Genomic DNA, 13,515 nt, shown 5'->3' with positions numbered 1-13,515 from the left:
GACCCTGAATCACAACAGCAATGAAAAGCTCATGGTCTGAGCCACAGTCAGCTCCTGGTCTTGTTTTTACTGACTGTATAGAGCTTCTCCATCTTTGGCTGCAGAGCATATAGTCAATCTGATTTCTGTTTGTCAAGGTAAAAATCACCTTTGTAGAGGGCGAAGGACCGTGCTTCAGAGAATGCATGATATGCTTGCAGGAAGGCAATAAAAACACGACGCATAATCTTACTAAATACCTTTTACTAACAAAAATATAAAAACTAAATATATATTATACAGAGCTAGCTCACTACATCCTAACGTAACAGACAGTAACAGCAAAGTGAATAAAGCAATACAGATAAACACTCTGGGAAGTTTTTCTAGACATGCGCACTAAACAGACTGAAACCATAACATAGCTAGTCATATGGGATTCACTATGGTTACCAGATAAGTTATCACAACAGGTGCAGAGAACAGGGGAAATGTACAGTTAGAAATGAACTTTCTGACGAACAAAAAAAACGTGCAGTGACATTCCCCTTCTTTCGTCAGCAAAGTGAAGACTCAAGTAAGGCACATCTTCTCACGCAGATACTCATGCTGGGCTGTAGGAAGTGGTTTGTTCAGCATGTCAGCAATTTGGTCACGTGTAGGCACATACTGTAACGTCACAAAACCTTGTTTAACCAGTTGCCTTATGTTTTGATATCGGATGTCAATGTGTCTGGACCTTGAACCTGTAAAACGTGTTTCAGAAATATAAACCACAGATTCATTATCTTCCATTACTGTGATTGGTCGAATCGGATGTGTCCAGATATCTGTGATTAAAGCATCAAACCAGGTTAAAGAATTGCATGCATCAGACACACAAGCATACTCAGCTTCTGTAGAGGAACAAGAAACAAGATTCTGTTTACGCACATGCCAGTAAACAGGACATCCATTTAAAAACATCATGTAACCTGATGTACTTTTCCGTGACTTCTTATCACTCGCCCAATCTGAATCTGCAAAACAACATAACTCTGCATAGTCAGTATGTGTTGGTTCCAACAACAACTTCATGTCTTTGGTGTGTTTTAGATACCTCAATAACTTTTTAACACATGTCCAATGAAACTGTTTTGCCTTGCCTACGTGTCGTGATAACAGATTAACACTAAGTGCAATGTCGGGTCTAGTCCAACTACTAATATATAGCAGCGACCCAATGACTGAGCGATAGAGTGTTTGATCTTCGAACTCAGGACTTGGTTCATGTGCCAAAATGTGAAAGTCAGTTTGCATGGGTATACTCACAGGCTTAGCGTCCTCCATGTTACAGTGATGTAACAGTTGTTCAATCTTCTCTTCTTGTGTGAGACTAAACCCCTTCTGAGTTTTGGCAATTTGAACACCTAAATAAGTGTTAATACATCCTAAACACTTCAACGTGAAAAACTTTTGTAAAGCTTTAGCAAAAACCTCACTCATCTGCTTATTTGGACCAATATAAACAATATCATCGACATAAACAAGAATTATCTCATACCTATTACCGGATCTTTTGGTAAACACGCATTCATCTGTTTCAGACTTAATAAAGCCCATTGAATTTAGTTTGTCAGAAAGACATAAGTACCACATTAAACCAGACTGTTTCAGACCATAAAGACTTTTGTGTAGAAACCAGGTATCCCCTTCTTGCTGTCTGAAACCTGGAGGACCTTTGACGTAGATGTCCTCGTCAAGATTAGCGTGTAGATAAGCCGTTTCAACATCGAACTGGAAAACTTCCAGGCCAAGGATAGTTGCAGTGGCTAAAGCAATTTTCACACTTTCAGTTCGCACCGTGGGTGAGTATGTATTTGTATAGTCCTCAGGATAACGTTGAGCAAAACCCTGGGCTACGAGTCTGGCCTTGTACAACGACTCACCATTCGGCTTCTTTTTGATCCTGTAGACCCATCGAGTACCAATAACTTTCTTGTTTGCTGGAGGGCTTGCAGGCGTAAACACTTGAAGTTTTTTTAAACTGTCCATTTCAGCCTGCATTGCCTCAAACCATTTATCTTGTTCTGATTCAGGAAGATGTTTGATCTGTGTGAACTTCTCAGGTGGAAGTGTAACATTACAAATCAAAGGTACAGGTGTTTTTGTTACTTGCCACGAATACCGTTTTGGAGGGATTCCCTTTGTGGACCTCTTGGAACGTCTCAGGCCAACCGTCCATTCTTCTTCCGTGTCGTCCTCGTCTTCATCGTCGCCAGCAGCAACATCAGCGGCTTGCGAAGACGGAACAGTAGGTTGAGAAGAACTCGTGGAAGGAACAATATCCTGTGAATCTTGATCATCAGGTTGCGTGGCATCAGCAACATCATCTCTAGGAAAATAAACTCCAGGATCGTTAGAATGAATCCTGGACCAGTCAGCATCTTCCTCAAAAGTAGCAGATTGTGAAACCACAATAACATGATGAGAGTCAATGTATTTGCTCCATTTTGAATTATCATCAATGCCCATAAATCTCATCCTTTTTGCTGCAGGACCCCCTTTCTTTCTTTGGGCTAAAGGAATATTCACCATAGCATAGGAACCAAAAATATGAAGATGTGAGAGATCAGGCTTGTGTCCATACAACATGAAATAAGGGGTCTGATTTATCACACTACTCCAAGTACGGTTGACGATATGGTTAGCATATTTGATAGCTTCACCCCAGTATGGAAGACTGAGGTTAGCATCTTCAAGGAGGCAACGCATCATGGTTTGCAGAACTCCATTTCTGCGTTCTGCCACTCCATTTTCAGCTGGAGTATAAGGAGCAGATGTCTGATGTACTATCCCATTCTCACGCATCCAGTCCTGGAAACGCTGAGACATGAATTCAGCACCGCGATCACTCTGGATTCTGGCAATGTTGACCTCGAATTGGGTATAGACAAGACTAGCAAAGTCTTTAAAGATCTGAAAGGTCTCAGATTTTTCTTTCATAGGATATACATATCCATATCTAGAATAATTATCAACGATTGTCAAGAAATATCTTTTACCACCAAGTGTGGGTGCAAAAGGACCAACTATGTCAGTGTGTACCAAATCAAAAATGCGTGTTGACAGGCGTGTAGCGCGTTTTGGAATTGCTGCTGCCTTGGATTTGGCTTTCTTGCAGACAGCACAGTCCAAAAACACCTTACACCCCTTTAGATCCAAACCTCTTGCGAACTCTGGCATCTTCTTCAGAACACGGAAACTGGCATGACCCAATCTTCTGTGCCACTTATGGATACACCTGGAATGCAAAGGTTTACCTGTTAGTGAATTCTCAACATTAGCATTCTTGTTAGGAACCCCAGGCTTCCTGTGAGCAACCTGTGTCTTTTTTGTCTTTTTATCATTATTAGGAACCTTTGGAGTAGCAACAGGATCTCTCTCTGGGACGTCTCTCTCTGGGCCTGTGCTCTTTGGAACGTGTATACTTGCCTGCTCTTGCTGCTTAGGCTTTGGTTTTAAGTAATAAACACCACCAATCAACATGGTTTCAGCAACAATATCTCCGTCTTTGACTATATAACTTGCTTTTTCAAGATGGTGGACCTGAAAATGAGAAAACCTAGACAAATGACTCTGACTGAGCAAATTACTACTGGCAGACGGAACATAGTAAACATTTGGAATGAGAGCATCAAGCTCTTCAATGTAGACAGTTCCTTTTCCCATGACCTGAACAGGATGATTGGAAAAAGAGTAAAGTTCACGAAGTTCAGGTTCAGGCTCGTGCATCTCAGTGTAAAGCTCTTTTCTGTAGGTAACATGTAATGCTGCTCCGCTGTCCAAAGTCCAAAGAAGTCGTCTGTCGTACTCTGGTTGAGGCTGTGGATCGTTGGTCACAACCAATGTGACAAGTGGAGCTTGTGGATCACGCCTGGAACCACGACCACGACCTTGTCGTCCGCCTCTACTTCTGCCTCCTCTGGAATCTGTTCCTCTGGGCTGGTATGTGACGGGCGCTGGAACTCGTTGGGGACAATCCCGGGTGGCATGTCCCACACGATTGCAGATGTAGCATCTTGGCATTCTTGGAACGTAGGTCCTTCCACGGAAGGCACGCCTCACTGAAGCTCTTGATGCAGGTGGTTCCCTTAAATGTGGCGCAGCTTGCATAAGTGCCTCTTCTTCGGCTAAAATTCTGCATACATGATCCACTGTGCGTTGAGCCATAGGCACTTGATTGATCTTGGAAATAGCATCTTTCCACTCATGATTCAAAGAATTGATGATAATGCTGATCATTTGAAAATCATCAATAGGATAGCCTTTTTCACCCAGTTCTTTTCTAATACCTTTCATTTTAGTCAAATGTGCTCCAATATGTTCACCAGGTTTTAATCTGGAACCATGGAACTCAGACAAAAGCAAACATGTAGACTCAATTGATGTAGGCCGATAACATGCCTCTAACTGAGTCCAAATTTGTTGGGCAGTTGCATCATGTGAAAACGTGAGCTGCAATTCAGTGTCCATTGACATCAATAATGTTGTGCATGCTCTATTATCCAAGTCCCATATGTCAGGAGTCCATGGCTGGGCAGGAGGATTAAACACCATCATGTGAGTACCTTCTCTGCGTAGCAAAAGTCCAACCTCCAGTGGTACAATGGAAGGTGTTTGATGAGGAATATACAATTGAGGTACTGGCTGTGCAGGTTGTGCAATCCGACCATAACCTGCAGGGGGCACCAGTGGCGTCCGTGCCTGGACATGCGGCAGTTGCATTGAAGCTGCCGGTAGTCTTGGTGCTGGCTGTGACTGTCTTTGAGCTGCTATTCCACCCTGGCCAGCAGGAGACGCTGGCGCTGGGGCTGGTGCATTAGCATAACCTGCAGATGACACTGGCCTTCGCATATAAGAACCCGGTGGCAATTGCATGTGGGTTAAATATGGCTGTGTTCTGCCAGGTAGAGGGGCTTGCATAGAAGCAATATTAACAGGAGAAGCAATAGTAACAGGAATCCTAGCACCATCAGGGACTGGAGCCTCAGATAACGGCAGAAATCTTGTATCTCTGAGCAAAGACTCCTCCATAGACAATTGCGAGAGTGAGAGCTCCAATTCATGTCTTAATGCAGCTTCACCAGTAGATGGTGCTATAACATTTGCTTCAGGCATCACTGTGGCTCTGTATGTCCTTTGGGACAGCCCATAATCATGTGACATAGGAGCCTCCGGTTCCCATTCGTCTTGCATGACACTCAATGATGGGCGTGACTTTGGCTTTGGGAAAGAAGGAGGCAATATGGCTTCTCCTTGTGGGTGTGGCAATATGGCCGGTTCATGCTCATAATTCCTCTCATATTGCTGAACCATTGACACATATTCCTTTGCCTGTTGCAAACGCCTTTCAAAAACCCCAATTTGTTTACAGTAGCCTTGCATAGCCCTATCTCGCATAGTTTGCTTGGGGCTTGAAGGAGCAGAAGGAATTTTCTTCGGCTGGACTTTAAGTTTCGCTCCAAGCCTTTGAAATTCATCTTGAGCCCCTGGAGTGTGAACATTTCCAAAAACAGCTGCCAGGGAGCTTGGAAAAGTAGAAAAAGTTGAAGGGAGCTGGCCCACAGAAAGACTCCTTTTTAGCCGTGGCTTCCTTCCTGACATGTTTCAGCAGTTAATCACCACTGCCTCACTAGCACTAACTAACTGATAACAGCCGCAGAAACATGCATCTCCAAAAAACATAAATCAAACCATCCTCGATACCAAAATGTCAAGGTAAAAATCACCTTTGTAGAGGGCGAAGGACCGTGCTTCAGAGAATGCATGATATGCTTGCAGGAAGGCAATAAAAACACGACGCATAATCTTACTAAATACCTTTTACTAACAAAAATATAAAAACTAAATATATATTATACAGAGCTAGCTCACTACATCCTAACGTAACAGACAGTAACAGCAAAGTGAATAAAGCAATACAGATAAACACTCTGGAAGTTTTTCTAGACATGCGCACTAAACAGACTGAAACCATAACATAGCTAGTCATATGGGATTCACTATGGTTACCAGATAAGTTATCACAACAGGTGCAGAGAACAGGGGAAATGTACAGTTAGAAATGAACTTTCTGACAAACAAAAAAAACGTGCAGTGACACTGTTTTGACTGTCTGGTGATGTCCATGTGTAAAGCTGTCTCTTGGGTTGTTGGAAAAGAGTGTTTGCTATGACCATCATATTCTCTTGACAAAATTCTATCAGCCTGTGCCCTGCTTCATTTTCTACTCCAAGGCCAAACTTGCCTGTTATTCCGGTTATCTTCTGGCTTCCTACTTTAGCATTCCAATCCCCCATGATGATAAGGACATCGTTTTTTGGTGTTAGTTCTATAAGGTGCTGTAGGGCTTCATAGAACCGGTCAATTTCATCCTCTTCAGCACTGGTGGTTGGGGCATAGACTTGGACTACTGTGCTGGTTGGCAGGTACTACTATGGCCCGAAGATCAGCCATGGCTGCATTTCAATGCCCGTTTGGAGTTAAGACTTCCCTATTGATAGTCCGGATTGGACCTGGGACTTGACCGTGGTGGGAGGGCGGTCTTGGATTGGTCATCGACCACCCCACTGGTGTGGGAGACCAGTTGGGGTAGGCTTGCCCCGGGATTCCTTACTCTGTCCACCCCAGGTTGGACTCCTCAGCCGTAGTGAGAGGATGGTTGGGGTTTCTTTTCTGATTACCATCTCGGGTGAGAGCTGAGCTGGATTAGTGGACTGAGATATATTTACCGGACCCAATATCATTCTCATCTGGATATTATTTTACATCATCGGACTACCCACTGTTAATATTTGCCCAATGAGGACAGCGAGGGCTAACTACTTCGCTGCCCTCATCGCGTCCGCAGATAATCGCCCAGCCGCCCTGTTTAGTGTGACTCACTCCCTTCTTAATCAGGAGGTGAGGGAGGAGCCCTTGCAGGGTCGGGCCGAGGAGTTTAGTCATCTTCTGACGGACAAAATCGCTCAGATCCAGGCCGGTTTGGACTCTTTCTGGGCAGAGTCTGACGTCAAGGAATCGGACGGTCTTGAGCATGTTATCTGGACTGAGTTCAATCCTGTTTCCCCTGATGATGTGGACAGGATTATGGGGAGGCTGAGCTCCACCACCTGTTTATTGGACCCGTGTCCCTCCTGGCTGATTTATGCAGCTCGGGAGGAGACACAAAGCTGGTTCCAGGCAGTATCTGCCTCTTTGAGTGAGGGTGTCTTCCCCGCCGCTTTGAAGGAGGCGGTGGTGAGGCCCATTCTCAAGAAGCCTGCCCTGGACCCAGCAATTTTAAATAATTATTGTCCGGTCTCCAACCTTCGCTTTTTGGCGAAGGTTGTTGAGAGTGTGGTGGCGCATCAGCTTCCTCTGTTCCTGGAGGAAACTGATTACCTTGACTCGTACCAATCGGGCTTCAGGCCCGGGAACAGCATGGAGACGGCATTGGTCGCGCTGGTGAATGATCTCTGGCGGGCTCGGGACAGGGGTTGTTCCTCTGTCCTAGTCCTGTTAGATCTCTCAGTGGCTTTTGATACCATCGACCATGGTATCCTACTGCGGCGTCTCAGGGGGTTGGGAGTGGGAGGCACTGTTTTGCAGTGGTTCTCCTATCTCCTGGGCCGCTCGCAGTCGGTGTTGACGGGAGGGCAGAGATCCGCCCCGAGGCCTCTCGTTTGTGGAGCTCCTCAGGGGTCAGTTCTCTCTCCCCTCCTGTTCAACATCTATATGAAGCCGCTGGGCGAGATCATTCGTGGTTTTGGGGTGGGGTATCATCAGTATGCTGATGATACCCAACTTTTTTTATCCACCCCGAACCAACCCAGCGATGCCCTTGCCGTGATGTCCTGTTGCCTGGATGCGGTCTGGGTCTGAATGGGGAGAAACAGGCTTCGTCTCAATCCTGCCAAGACTGAGTGGCTGTGTGTACCGGCATCTTGAGTTAACCAGTCTATTCCACCTTTAATGATGGGGGGGTGAGGTGTTACCCCCCGTTGATAGGGCTTGCAACTTGGGCATCCTCCTGGATTCGCAGCTCAGTTTTGAAGATCATATAGGAGCCGTGACCAGGGGGCCCTTTGCCCAGGTTCGCCTGGTGCGCCAGTTGCGGCCCTATCTGGACCGAGAAGCCCTACGCACAGTCACTCATGCGCTCGTGACCTCCCGTTTGGACTACTGCAACGCTCTCTACATGGGGCTGCCCTTGAGGACCACTCGGAGGCTTCAGCTGGTGCAGAATGCAGCCGCGCGAGTTGTGATGGGGGTTTCCCGATACTCCCATGTAACACCTCTGCTCTGCGAGCTGCATTGGCTTCCGGTTACCCTCCGGGTGAGATTCAAGGTGCTGGTGATGACCTATAAAGCCCTAAATGGCTTGGGTCCGGGATATTTGAGGGAACACCTGCTGCAGGCATCAAGCTCCCTTCGTCCTGTGCGCTCCCACTCAGAGGGCCTTCTCAGGGTACCGCCGACAAAAGATTGCCGGTGGGTAAGACCCAGGGGGAGGGCCTTCTCTGTGGGTGCGCCTGCCCTTTGGAACCAGCTGCCCGTAGAGCTCAGGACTGCCCCTGACCTTCGTTCATTCCGCCGGGACCTGAAGACCTGGCTCTTTGAGCTTTCCGGCCAGGACTGAGAATTTTAATAGTAATTTTATTTTAATTGGGTTTTAATTGGAGTTTAATAGGGGTTTTATTTTATTCAAGGACTAAATTTAATTATTTTAATTGTTCTTAACTTTTGTAATTTTTATTGTTATTTTAAATTCCTTGTGAACCGCCCTGAGTCCTAAGGGAGAAGGGCGGTATATAAGTCCAATAAACATAAACATAAACATAAACTTAATTGTATATCATATTGATGTGTTATTGTGTTCTTATTGTTTATTCTATTATCTTCTGTTTACACTCTTTTCATTTGTTCCTTTTGTTGTAAGCTGCCTAGAGTAGTCCCATGGTAAGATAGGCAGCAAATAAATTTCACAAATTTATTATCTGTTTTATAATCTATGACCTGGGAATATATTCCTTTTAATGAGATTTTTCAGTTTCACGGGGATTCTGTTAGTGATATGCATTTTCACTTTGTTTTTATAAGAAAAACATTCTATAAATCTTTTAAAAATAAATATAATATTTTTTAAGATTTAATGTTCTGTTAGAAATAAACACAAAGAAATGCAAAGAACCATGGGGCTTGTAAATTATGGAGATGGAAATGAAGAATAACTTCAGAGGTGTTTGCAAGATTCAGCATTTTCATTAAAATAACTAAAGTGTATTGTTTTTACACAAGTTTCACCCCTTTCTTATATGTATGCGATGTCGTAATGCGCATACAAAAGAGGTGGAAGTTTGTGTTCTGTTACTGTGATCCTGTTTTCATCGTTTGACATCCCCTTCTGCGCCCCCTCCCCCGGCAGATATCTCTGAATAAACTTCCATGAACACTGCAGAAAATCAATATTGAACTTTACTTCACATTGGAATTAATTTATTTTATTTATTTATTTTATTAAATTTATATACCGCCCTATTCCCGGAGGACTCAGGGCGGTGTACAGGGAAGATTAAAACAAACATACAAAAATTAAAATCAGATTAAAACAATTAATTAAATAAAGTCCCCGAAATTTAAAACTAAAGCCTAATAAAAATTAAAACCCCTCAGCCTGGGCCAGTCCCCAAGGCCCTGATTTTTAAACACTTATAGATACATAGTCCTCTGGAAGTGGAAGCATATGTAAATCCATGTTTTGAGAATTGAGATTTTGAAATATAGTGTCTTTGTTTTCTGGAAACCATAAATGAATATATTTCCATCAGCAGCTAGTGAGCTGCTTCCTTTCTTTTTTTAAATTTTTTTTTATTAAATTTATTATTTAAAAACATTGGACACGGTACAAATGGACTGACAAACCTTCTTGTCTACAATATTCATATATATGTATATACACCTAAAATACACTTAAATACACTTAAGATACAAATCAGTTAAGTATAATACAATACTTAGAACAGTGAACTAATCTGTAAGACCTAATAGAGACCTTCCTTTTGTTCCCGCCAAAGATAGAATTTATTCCAAATTCTGTAGTAATCTGATTGATCTTTATTTTTAAATTCCAGAGTTAATTTATCCATTTCTGAACATTCCCAAATTTTCCTAATTACCTCATTTTCTACTGGGATTTCATTCCTTTTCCAGTTTTGAGCAAATGACATTCTTGCTGCTATAATAATGTGAATCATCAGATACAACTCGTCTTTAGGGTATTTCTCTTTTGTTATGCCCAATAAGAAAAATTCTGGACTAAACTCAACTTCTTGTCGTAATATTTCTTTCAGCCATGTCGAAATCATTTTCCAAAATCTTTGTGATTTACTACAGGACCACCACGTATGAAAGTATGTACCTAGTTCTTCGGAGCACTTCCAACATTTGGGAGATACTGTCTTATACATCTTAGCTAAACGTGCTGGAGGAAGATGCCATCGATAGAACATTTTGAATAGGTTTTCTTTGTAAGATGAAGCCAATGTTATTCTTTTATTTCTGTCCCAGAGCGTTTGCCATGTATCAAGATCAATGCCGTGTCCCAGATTTTTAGCCCAAGTCAACATAGGGTCCTTCACTTGTTCTTCGAACAGCTTGTATCCCAGAAGCAGATTGTATAATTTCTTTATCTGTTTATTATCTCGGCCCAATAATATTTTATCCAAGGCCGTTTCCTGGGTGTTTATCCCCCATTCCTTTTTATCCTTCCCGAATCTTGATTGAATCTGTAAGTAGGCCCACCAATCCAGTTTTATACCTTGTGAATCTAATTCATTTCTAGACTTCAATTCCCCCTCCTCGTTCATAATATCCTTATATGAAATTATGTTACCCAAATCGAATAGATTTGGGTAAACAATCGCTTCGAGAGTGGATAGCCAGACTGGTACTTTAGTATAATTGTGAATTCTAATTTTGTTCCAAATGTTAAATAATGCTTGCCTAATCCGATATTTTTGAAAGTGTGAGGATAATCCTTGTTTCTCCGTCCATAAAAAAGCGTGCCAGCCAAATTGTAAATCGTGACCCTCTAAAGTCAGTAATCTCCTATTTTTCAAAATTATCCATTCTCTAATCCAATTTAGAGCCGCGGCATGGTAATATAATTCCCAGTCTGGCAGTCCAAAACCCCCGTTTTCCTTCGTATCCTGCAAGTATTTCATTTTCATTCTTGGTTTTTTCCCTTGCCAAACAAAATTTAGTGATAGTTTGTTCAAATCTCGAAAGAATTTGGAGTCAAGTTGTATTGGGATATTTTGGAACAAGAACAAGATTTTGGGCAGGACATTCATCTTGATGACAGCAATTCTCCCCAGTAATGAAAGTTTCAGATTTCCCCATCTTTCCAGATCATCTTTTATTTGATTCACTATTTTATCATAATTATCTTTTTTAAGTGAGGTGCATCTAGCCGTGATATTAATTCCTAGATATTTTATTTTTTTGACTATTTCTATGTCCATGATTCCAGCCAATTTTTCTTTTTGTTTATTAGTCATATTTTTAACAATCATCTTGGTCTTATTTCTATTTATTCTCAATCTAGCAACTTCACCATATTTAGTTAATTCTTCCAATAATTTTGGTCCCGTGTGATATGGGTCCTCCATGATGAAGACCAGATCATCCGCAAATGCTTGAAGTTTAAAAGTTTCCTTTTTAATAGCTAATCCTTTTATCTGTGGGTCATTTCTAATTGTTCTCGTTAGAACTTCTAGTGTCAATATGAACAGCAGTGGGGATAAAGGGCAACCTTGCCGTGTTCCCTTTTGGATTTGAAATTTCCTAGATGTTTCCCCATTAATAATTACTTTTGCTTCCTGGTTGGTATAGATTGCCCTAATTATATTTATAAATTTTTCACCCATATCCATGAAACTGAGTTGTTGGTGTAAAAATGACCATTTAACATTATCAAAGGCCTTCTGGGCATTTAAAAATAGAAACGCCATCTGTTGTCCGCTATGTAGTTCATAATACTCCAACGTATCCAATATTACTCTAATATTATGTTTAGTTTGCCTCTTAGCAAGAAAGCCATTCTGGTCTACATGTATGAAATCATTCAGGAATTGTTTAAGTCGTTCCGCTATAATTGATGTAAATATCTTATAGTCCGAATTGAGAAGCGATATGGGTCTATAATTTTGAATTAATGTGTGATCCGTATTATCTTTCGGGATGAGAACTATATTTGCCTCAGACCAAGATTTAGGTGTTCTTGCGCCTTCTAATACTGCATTAAATACCTCCAGTAGGGGTTGTGCTAAGATATTTTGTTGTTCCTTATAAATTTCTATCGGGAGACCGTCAGGACCCGGTGCTTTATTGTTTTTTTGTTCATTAATGGCCTTTATCACCTCAGACAGCCTAATTTCATCGTTCAGCATATTTCTGATGTCCTCTGTAACCTTAGGTAATTTAGCTTTTTGGAAACATTCCTCCACTTTCTCCACCGTTGCCTGACTGTCTTCTTTATATAATCGCTCATAAAATTCCTGGGCTATAGTTTTTTTCTCCTCTTCCTGGTGGTGTACTCTCCCTTCGTCATCACATAATTTGCTAATCCAGCTTTTCTCCTTTTGTTTTTTTAATTTATATGCGAGCCATCGCCCCGGTTTATTTGCATTTTCAAAAAAGTTTTGTTTTGTGCTTCTCATTTGTTGTGCTAGTTTCTCTTTGTCTAAGATATTAAGTGTTCTGAACCAGCCCTCTTCTGGCCTTGTAATAAGGCAAACCCCTATTCAGAAAGAAGAGACTGGAGAGCGTCCAAGGCTAAAAGGCATCTGCCAAGATTTATTACGCAGTTAACAAAAACACTAGAGCTTGTCTTCTCAAGCGGAAAAGTTGCTTTCAGCAACCAGCCCCTCCCCAAACACTCCTTTTATAGAGAGCTCAGGGCGTGGTCTCCCTGTGCCTCCTCCCGAGGAGTCCCGCAGCCTTTCTTTGTTTGTTCCTGCTCGACTGCCTCCTGCGTCGGGCGTCCTTGAACAGGGCCAGCTGTGGGTCATCTTCCTCCGCACTCTCGGGCTCACGCAGCTGAGAAGAGGTCCCCGGCTGAGGGCTCTGCAAAGCCTCCAAACCATCATCAGCCGGTTCGTTTCCCTCCTCCCCCTCATCTGAGTCATCCGATACATCGGAGCCGGCTGTCGGACCCACAGGCTGGCCCTGAGTCACAACACTATCCCGCACCGCAGGGCCCTTCCCCCGGGTCTGCCGATCTGGATGCGGTCGGGATGGGAACTGTTCGTGAAAAGCAGTCACCAACGCAGGGGCATGAACGGCGGTCGCGTCTTCCCATGTGAAGTCCTCCGGCCCGTACCCTTTCCACTCGATCAGGTACTGGAAGCGACCTTTCAGCCAGCGGGAATCCCTGATGCTGGCGACCTCGTACTCGGGGGTGCTGTCGCCATCACCAGGTCCTGATGGGGGAGGTTCCGCTTGGCGAAGTGG

The 13,515-nt window shown here is 43.0% G+C and overlaps 1 long non-coding RNA gene across 1 annotated transcript; it reads right to left on the bottom strand.

Annotated features, from left to right (window-relative positions):
• Positions 1 to 226: 226 nt before the first annotated feature.
• Positions 227 to 1,553, bottom strand: LOC308675985. Its single transcript, XR_014028247.1, has 2 exons — positions 1,291 to 1,553; positions 227 to 725 (listed from the first exon to the last, which is right to left on the bottom strand). It is a non-coding gene; the product is annotated as an uncharacterized lncRNA (long non-coding RNA).
• Between the last annotated feature and the right edge of the window lie 11,962 nt (positions 1,554 to 13,515).

This window comes from Vipera berus, assembly GCF_964194415.1.
Source record: "Vipera berus genome assembly, chromosome: W".
NCBI classification, from domain to species: domain Eukaryota; kingdom Metazoa; phylum Chordata; class Lepidosauria; order Squamata; family Viperidae; genus Vipera; species Vipera berus.
Note: the sequence above shows the minus strand (reverse complement) of the source record. Positions and strands in the feature narration are given on the sequence as shown.